The 9,996-nt window shown below is 36.8% G+C and overlaps 1 non-coding gene across 1 annotated transcript; it reads left to right on the top strand.

The window, feature by feature from the left end:
• Positions 1-9,266: 9,266 nt before the first annotated feature.
• On the top strand, positions 9,267-9,373 carry LOC131247713 (small nucleolar RNA R71). Its single transcript, XR_009171985.1, has one exon. It is a non-coding gene; the product is annotated as a small nucleolar RNA R71 (small nucleolar RNA).
• Positions 9,374-9,996: the final 623 nt, after the last annotated feature.

The following is a 9,996-nucleotide window of genomic DNA, read 5'->3' as shown; positions in this document are numbered from 1 at the left end:
TTTATATTTGATAATCATACTAGTGTACTTAGTCTAATAGGACACACTGAGAACATGCTTAGTATTACATCACGATACATGCCCATACGCATCATTTGTATGCCTGTTGTGAAGAATGATTGATCATAGCATTTGTCGTTGGGCTGAATTATTTAGGGGACTCCTTGTGAGATGGAGTTGCCCCACATGATCGCCCGGTATGCACAGGTTGATGCATGACTGGATGGTATGACTCATGTATCTCGCATTTTGTGTGACGTGATCACTTGGCGCCCTAGCGATGTCAGGGTTGTGGCCTTCACAGGCATATTGTGGATGGTTAGATTGGATACCAAAAATATTTGGTTCTACAGTGTGGGTGCTTAGGATGTCCTTGGGTGAATGTCCCAGAACCCTTTTGGTACCAGGAGATGCTCCAACGTCTAGACCGAGTAGATACATGAGCGCACGAATGCTAAATACCAGTAGGCCACGTTTTCCACTATGTCGTGGTCGGTTCTGAGGGGGCTGTAAGCTAGGCTGAGTCTGACCAGCTCGTAAATAGGTCTGCTATCAACGAGTCGAGTAGGTATTGGCAGACTACTGGCTAGGCAGGTAGTGAGGTCTTTTCCACTCACAGGTTATGCGGCTAAGGAGGCAGCAGCCAGTGTGGAGTGTACTAGACCCCGGTGATATTCCAGAGACGAATTGTATTAACATGTGGACTTGATGAGGACTAGCATGCATGCGTTGCATCTTGCATATGACATTTGGCTACGTAGGTGTAACACTCTATACTTTTCAGTACTCAGGTGTTACCGTATAACCAAATTTAGAATAAATGTAAGCATAGCTTAAGCAAACGATCATGTGCATTTCAGTCTAAATCCAACCATTGAAAGTAATCCCTATCCACATATTAAACTATTCCTTTAATTGATTCTCAAAATGACCCATCTCAACCGTCTAACACAACCTTGATTCATAAATCAAGTCATCTGGCCATTTAGTCTCGATGAAGAAAATCATCTCATCACAAAATTGGCATTTATCATCAGGAACATCGGGTTGCTAAAATCTCAAGGGCGATGAAGGTCCAAACACTACCCTATTAGACATATTGAACCATATGTTATTAATCTTGGGTACTAGATCATCAAGATCCACCACCTAACCAATTCACATCATAACTGTGTGCAATCTAACCAGTGACCGCAATACCAACCATCGAACCCCGAGATATGGTAGAACTTTATCAAACACAAATAGATATAAATTATTTGCTAATGACCTAATCATAGGATCGCATGATGAGCTATATGAACAATTAAACTGTATGTATCCACCTTCAGGACATGAGCCAATAAATCCACATGTCAGGAGTTGTCTTCGTTCACAGAGTAAGTCAATCAAACTATCCATCCTACGTCCTAAGGCCCAGATCAATAGATCCATCGTTCATCTAACTTTAAAAACTCTCACAGGCGTACATCACTTATTACGATTAGGCCACTCGATAACTAAACTTTCCAATGATTTTCACCTAAACTAGGCCGAGAACCCTAGGAATCATCATTGATCATATTTCGTAATGATCTGACCGTCAGATCTTAATAGATCGTAAAATAACCTATGTATTTAGAAAGCATGGCCCACCTAGGTGTTAGATCTGCTTGATCTTTGATCAGGGGCCCTTCTTGGGAACCTTTAAGTGGAATGAATGGAGTGGATCTTACCCAACATCGTGGTGGACCCCACATCGGTGGTGTGCATGCACTGAAGGTGTGTACACCTGCCGTACACTAGAAGCGAAGGTTTAACCCGACAGATTCCCGAAAAGGATGGGTTTCTCCCTCCTTCCCGCTTATGGCCGTATGAAACGGCTCGTTTTTCTTCCCTTCTATTGATCGATGATTGCTTGCCTCCAAGTACAAAGGTTCATAAGTAATATCCCGTGAATACAGGATCGATCCCACGGGGAGATGAATTGTGAGAATGAGAAAATCAAATGCAAAATAAACTAAGTAACAAAAAAAACTAAACTGAAGATTTGATTTTAGGAGTTTTAAATGGATGTAATTCAACTGAATTAAAACAACACCCAAGCTTCAAATTTCCACACATAGGTTAATATTCTAAAATCATAATGACTTGGATAACACAATTAGGATCCGAGCACTATGGTCGGCCTAATCGGAAAATAAAACAGTTTAAATATTTTAATAAATGATATAAAAGATTAAAAAATCATGGATTTGCACCATTGATATATATTCTCAAGTGCCAGTGATTTTATGAATTCAATATCTATGAGATAATGAAAATCAAAAAAATATAACAGGTTGAGAACCTCTCCTATCTAGGAAATCTAATTGATTTAAGGTAAGCCTATCCATCAATGTGGATCTCATATGATGGAAACATATGGATCTCACATTAAGATAAAAAAACTAAACCCAAACAATTGATAACATGCATACACAATTCTTCTCCTCATTAAAATAATTAATCATCATAACTTAAAGAATTATTAAACCCATGTGCTTCCCTTCTAGCTTAGGCTAAATGGAACTTAGAAAAACATAATTAAATTGAAGAAATAAAAAGCAACAAGAAAGAAATAAATGCAAATAGAAAAGATCTAAAATAAAAAGACAACTTATAAAACTTTAATAAAATTAAAAACTCTTTTAAAACCCTAAATCTTGCTTTAGGATGCCTTGAATAATGCTTAGGAATGCCCTGGGAAGCCCTATTTATAAGTGGGAACTCCAATTTTCATACAAAGTTAGAAAACTCTAGAAACCGCCTCAAATATACGTAGTTTTCCAAAATAGACTTCACGCTACATAGTTTCATTAAAATAGTCTTTACGCTACGTAGTTTTCCAAAATAGACTTTAGAGTTAAGAATACACTTTTTCAGGACAATTTCAGGATTCTTTACTTCAAATCTTTGATTTTCTTCATTCCTCACTTGGTTATCTTGGATCATTGGCATGTGAATTCTTCAATCTTGGTCTCCTAAGATCCATCCCTTGCCTTGGTGATTCTTGAGTATTAAATCCATGCTTTTAACACCCTTTTTCAATCCAAGCTCTTAAATTCACCTTACAATACATACATGAGTAAAATAGAACATTAAGCTGATTCATGTTCATAAAACCAAGATATAAATGGGGAAAATTATGCAATATTTGAGTCTCAACGCACCCCCCAACTAGCATTTTACTAGTCCCGAGCAAAATAAGTGAAGAAAAATAAAAACAAGAATAAAAATTAATTCTGGAAACAAAATTAAAATGAAAAAAATTCTACGTAATCTCAATTACATTTAGCATATGCAACAAGCCTTTAAACCCCTAGGTTTCTCCTAGTGGATGAGTTATAGTCTCATGATGGTTTCCAGAAATGTTACCCATAAACATTGAAAATATGAAAAACAGTTCAACACTCAGAAATTTATACAATTATGCCTCTATTCATCATATGAATTCCAAAACAAAACAATACTGATCCTAAGTCTGAAGTTAGTTAGAATCTCAATTTCCTAATTCATTACATCTTTGAGTTCAGAAACCTAATCAAAATTTAAAATAGTTATGATCCAATATACTTAGGTGCTCCTGACACTAGTCTAACTCCTTTTAATCATCCTAAGAATATGAAATCTCTAGTTATTTCATTTCCTTTATGTCATTTCTTCTTTTATTATCATATCCTCATTACTATAGACCACTCTTAGATGAAGATTCTCACTGGGTTTGCTTCATAACTTAAGGTATCGTACTTGTAATAGTAACAGTAATGGATGCTTAGGTACCCTTACTCCGAATTACTGGCACGATTGTTATGGTCATTGCATTCATACTCTATAATAAAATTTTCTTTTTCCATCACTTTTTTCCTTTAATATTCTCTCTTTTAAGCATATATCAAGTTCATTCAACTTTGTTTGAATTAAAAGTTGTTATTCTAGTTCACATATCATATTCCTCACTTAGTTAGCTAGGGTGTATTGTGAATTTAGTACATCAAATTACAAATCACTTTAAACTAGTGATTAGATAATTGAACTCAAGTCTATAATTTTCAGTTATCAGAATTCTGACTACTATCGACCTAGACTAATTATTAACTTTACCTTTGAAATTCACAAATATCATGTTCACATTCTTATATATAAACATATTATTTTGAAAATGTTGAAAAAAATTTCCCATAAACCTAAAAAATAAACTGAAACCTAAAAAAATAAAAAAGTAAACTGAAACCTAAAAAGAATCACATGGATGACTATCCACACCCCTAAACTAAAATCTACATTGTCCCCAATGTAATGATAATGTAATGCAGATAACCAAAAAAAAAAAAAGGGGTAGATAGTACCTACCATGAAGAACTCACCTACTAGGTGACACTAAAAAAAATTGAATATGATACAAATCCTACACAAATGCTTCGTTAGACTAAGAGCATCAATCTGAATATTCTGGCTTATGAAAAGAGACGGACTCCTCTCCCAAATGAAAGTTTTCCAGATAAAGCTTCAATCTCTGATCATTAACCTTATACACATTGTCATTACGTGGATTCTCAATTTCAACAGCCCTATGAGTATAAACATTCTTCATAATGAAAGGGCATGTCCATCTTGATCTTAACTTTCTCAAAAAGAACTAGAGACAGGATTTGTACAATGGGACCTTTTGCTAAGGTTCAAAATTCTTCCTCGGGATGTTTTTGTCATAAAAAGCTTTAGTCCTCTCTTTGTAGATTTTAGAATTTTCATAGGAGTCTCTCCTCAGCTCCTCTAATTCATTCAACTCTAATTTCCTTTGTCCACTTGTTTGGTCCATATCAATGTTTAATTTCTTTATTGCCCAATAGGCTTTATGTTCCAATTCTACAAGCAAGTGGCAAGCCTTCCCATACACCAATCTATATGGAGACATTCCAATCGGGGTCTTACAGGCAGTCCTATAAGCCCATAAAGCGTCTGAGGGACCAATCCTTCCTATCTGGCCTTATAGTTTTCTCTAAAATATGTTTGATTTCCCAATTAGAAATCTCAGCTTGCCCACTCGTTTGTGGGTGGTATGCAGTGCTCACTTTATGCTTGATGCCATATTTCTTCATCAAAGCCTCAAATGTCATATTGCAAAAGTGAGACCCGCCATCACTAATGATGGCCTTTAGAGTTCCAAATCTAGAAAAAATATTTTCCTTGAGGAATCGTATGACTACTTTGTTGTCATTGGTCTTACTTGGAACTGCCTCAATCCACTTTGAAACATAGTCCACACCAACCAATATATAAAGAAATCCAAAAGAAGATGGAAATGGGCCCATAAAATCAATACCCCAACAATCAAATATCTTCAATGGCAAAATTGGGGATAAAGGCATCAGGTTGTGCCGGGAGACTCTTCCCAACTTTTGACATCTATCACAAGTAACACAGAACGCATGAGTGTCTTTAAACATGGTAGGCCAGTAAAAACCACACTGTAAGATTTTTATAGTGGTTTTCTTAGCAGAAAAATGGCCACCGCATGCTTCCATGTGGCAAAAAGAAATAACACTTTGAACTTCATCCTCTGGGACACAACGTCTAAAAATTTGATCAGTCTCATATTTACATAAATACGGGTCATCCTAGAAGAAGTTCTTAACCTCGATTTCAAAATGCTTCCTATCTTGTGACTTCCAATGATATGGCATTTTTCTCATTACAAGATAGTTCACTATATTCGCATACCAAGGCAATTTGGAGATAGCAAATAATTATTCATTAGGGAAAGTGTCATGGATATGCATCTCCTCAGTGGAATCATCTAACACTAATCTGGAAAGGTGATCAGCCACTGCGATTTCTACTTCTTTCTTATCTTTTATCTCTAAGTCAAATTCTTGGAGTAGGAGGATCCATCTCAAAAGTTCCGACTTTGTATCATTCTTAGATAGAAAATATTTTAAAGTTGAGTGGTCCGTGAAAATGACGACTTTGGATCAAAGCAAGTAGGACCTAAACTTATCCAAAGTAAAAACTACTGCAAGTAACTATTTTTCAATTGTTGAGTAGTTCACTTGGGCTGAGTTTAGAGTTCTACTCACATAGTGAATAACGTAGGGCTATTTATCTTTCATTTGGCCCAGAACAGCCCCTATGGCATAATCACTTGCATCGTACATTAGTTCAAAAGGAAGTGTCCAATCTAGTGGACGCATGATAGGTGCAGCGATAAGGGATGATTTAATTTTGTTAAAGGCACTTGCACACTCATCTTTCCACTTAAATGGAATATTCTTCTGAAGAAGATTAGTCAAGGGTCTAGTAATGTTACTAAAGTCCTTGAAAATCTTCTATAAAAACCAGCGTGCCCTAGAAGTGATCTAATATCTCTAACAGTTCAGGGGATGGGTAGATTAACTATAATGTCGAGTTTTGAGCGATCTACCTCGATTCCATTTTTGTAGATAACATGACCCAAAACAATTCCTTTTTGAACCATGAAATAACATTTCTCCCAATTTAAGACAAGGTGTTTCTCTTCACACCTAGACAAGACAAGAGAAATTATTGAGGCATTCATCAAAACTATACCTAAATACAGAGAAGTCATTCATGAAAACCTCAAGAAACTTCCCAACCATATTTGAAAAAATACTTAACATACACCGTTGGAAAGTTTTTGGGGCGTCACATAATCCAGATGGCATCCATTTGAAAGCAAACGTGCCAAATGGACAAGTGAACGTGGTTTTCTCTTGGTCTTCTAGGGCTATCTCTATTTGGTTATATCCAGAATATCCATCAAGAAAACTATAAAAGGAGTGACCTGCTACCCTCTTTAAAACCTGATCAATGAATGGTAGAGGGAAATGGTCTCTTTTTGTGACCTGGTTCAATTTTCTATAGCCAATGCAAACATGCCAACCAGTGGTGACACATGTTGGGATGAGTTCTTTATTATAATTTTTCACGATAGTTATTCCGGATTTCTTTCGGACTACTTGAGTTAGACTCACCCAAACACTATCGGATATTGAGTAGATGATTCCCACATCCAATAATTTGATCACCTCATTTTTTACAACTTTCATCATGTTTGGATTAAGACACCTTTGAGGTTGTGTAATTAGTTTTGCATCCTTATCGAGGTGGATCCGATGGGTGCATATGGAAGGGCTTATACCCTTGATGTCAGAAGTGGTCCAGCCCAAGGCTCCTTTGTGGTCCCTTAGAATATTCAACAATTTAATCTCTTGATCCTTGTCTAAAAATGAAGAGATCACTACAGGATAAGTTTTATTTTCACTTAAGTATACATACTTAAGCTCATTTGGTAGTGGTTTTAAATCAAGCTTTAGAACATTGGTTGGTGATGGCAGAGGTTGCGAGTCCTCGATAGATAGGATTTGAGTGCGCGGTCTCCATTAGTACATACCAATGTCTTGGGTGGTAGTGCTCTCATTATCATCACAAATTTCAACAAGTACTTTTTCTAAATCAGAATTTTTCAAGTCCCCAAAGACTTGAATCAATTCCTTAGTCAAACTAGGTTCCAATTTCTCTTCTTCTATCAAGCAGTCCATGAAATTCAGCTCATGGATTTCATTATTATCAATAGGCTACTTACATAGATTAAAAATATTTAGCTCTAGAGTCATGTTACCAAAAGACAAGTTCATCATTCCATTCCTGCAATTTATGATTGCATTTAAAGTTGCTAGGAATGGGCGGCCTAAAATGATGGGAACTTGAGCGCTAGCATTTACACATGGTTCAGTGTCTAGTACAATAAAATCCACAAGGAAGTAGAATTTCTCCACTTGGACTAGCACATCATCTAAAATTTTCCTTGGTACTTTAATGGAGCGGTCAGCGAGTTGGAGTATAATCGTGGTTGGTTTAAGCTCGCCTAACCCCATTTATTTGTAAACTGAATAAGGTACTAAGTTGACACTTGCACCCAAATTTAGCAAAGCATGCTCAATTTGAAAATTCTCAATAATACAAGGAATAGTGGGAGTTCTCGGGGCTTTGTATTTAGGTACGGCCCTTTATTGAATGATAGCGCTCATTTTCTCAGTAAGGAATGCCTTTTTGTGCACATTTAATTTCCTCTTTACAATGCACAAGTCCTTGAGATATTTAACATATGATGGAATTTATCTAATGGCATCGGGAGAGGAATATTAACAATAACCTTTTGGAGCACATCTAACACCTCTTGATATTTCATAGGGACAGTTGGATTCCGAAGTTTAGATAGGAATGGAACTGAGGGCTCATATGACTTAGTCTCTTTATCCTTTTGTTGTTGCGGCTCTTGAACTATAGCTAATTCATCATTCTCTTGAGACGTTGGCTCATTCTCTGGTATTTATACCGGTTGCATTATCTTGTTATCGACCTCTTTTCCACTTCTCAAGGTAATAATGGCCTTAGCTTGTTCATGATGTAGCTCGCTTGGATTTGAGTCTCCAATGAAATGTGTGTTTCTAGGGTTTGACACAGGTTGAGAAGGAATGGTGCCTTTTTCCCTAGCATTTACTTGAGTCTCGATCCTAGCCACGACCGTTTTTAATTCCTGATTTGATTGGATTAGAGACTGATTGATTTGAGCTTGAGAGTTCACGAATGCAGTTAATGCATCCTCCACAGATGATCGCTTTGGCGATGGTACATATGGTGCATTGTTAGGTGCCCCAAAGAAGTTGTTTTGTGAGGCATTTGAGTGCATTGGGCTCATTAATTTGTGGTTCATTCCTCCAACTAAGATTATGATGGTTGTGCAATTTGGATTATATGTGTTTTCCATTGGTTGCATAACTGACCTTCGGTAGTTTTTTATAGCATTTGCTTGCTCATGCTCATGCATGATATTTTGTACAACTGGGATTATTGGACGATCCTTTGTGTCATGTTTTGTACCACCATAAATGCTACAAAAATTACCTAAGGAAGTGTTTGCTTTAGCCATATCAACCTTCCTAATTTCCAAGACTTCGACCTTTCTAGCCAGTGCAGCGAATTTTACATTGAGGTCATCTTCCTCTCTTAGGACATACATCCTCGCTTTCTCTCTAGGAATGGGTCTAGTTTGGTCTGGTTTAGCAGAGACATCCCATGTCTACGTATTCTTTGCTAACATATCTAGAAAATCCCTAGCATCATTATGATCCTTGTTAAGAAAGGTTCCACCACACATCATCTCTATGAACTGACGGGTATCCATGGTGAGCCCCTTTCGGAACGCATCAATCACGTGTCATGGTTCATAACCATGATGTAGACAAGTAATTAAAAGGTCTTTAAAACACTCCCAAGCTTGAAAAAACAATTCATTCCCCTTTTGGGAGAATGACATGATTTCTTGTTTTAGTGCATTTTTTTATGCTCAGAAAAGAACTTTTTCAAAAACTCTCTACTTAAGGCTTGCCATGTAGTGATGGTATTAAGTCTTAGAGAGTTGAGCCATGATTTGGCCCGATCCTTTAGAGAAAATGAGAATAACCGAAGCTTAAGTACATCCCTATTGCCATTGTTTACTTGTAATGTTGAAATTACTTCCTCAAAGTCCTTAAGGTGCAAGTAAGGGCTTTAAAAATCCAAGCCATGACATTTCAGAATCAACTGAATCACACCTGGTTTAAAATCAATGTTCCCTGTGTGAGCAGGGAACACTATGCAAGATGGTAAAGTTAATTTCTTAGGGTGTAAACGTTCACGTATAGTCAGTGGTTGGTTTAACACATTCTTATGAACTTCATTTTCATCCTCAAGAGGAGGATTAGGTTTATTTTCTCTGTTTTAATTTATAGTTAGATCTGGCATATTTGGATTTAGATTATCAACTGGGTCTGCCATGAAATCCAAGTGATGTTGAGTGTGTCTTCTAATTGAATGATCAAGGCCTGGAACTAGTCTGCCTTCGGAGGAGAGTCGATTGTTTTGATCCCTACTCCAAAGGGACATAAACCATCCACATCATACAACAAATACTACTAA

The sequence above is a fragment of the Magnolia sinica genome, chromosome 5, assembly GCF_029962835.1.
Source record: "Magnolia sinica isolate HGM2019 chromosome 5, MsV1, whole genome shotgun sequence".
Lineage (NCBI taxonomy): Eukaryota > Viridiplantae > Streptophyta > Magnoliopsida > Magnoliales > Magnoliaceae > Magnolia > Magnolia sinica.
This window is presented reverse-complemented; position numbering and strand designations above follow the sequence as displayed.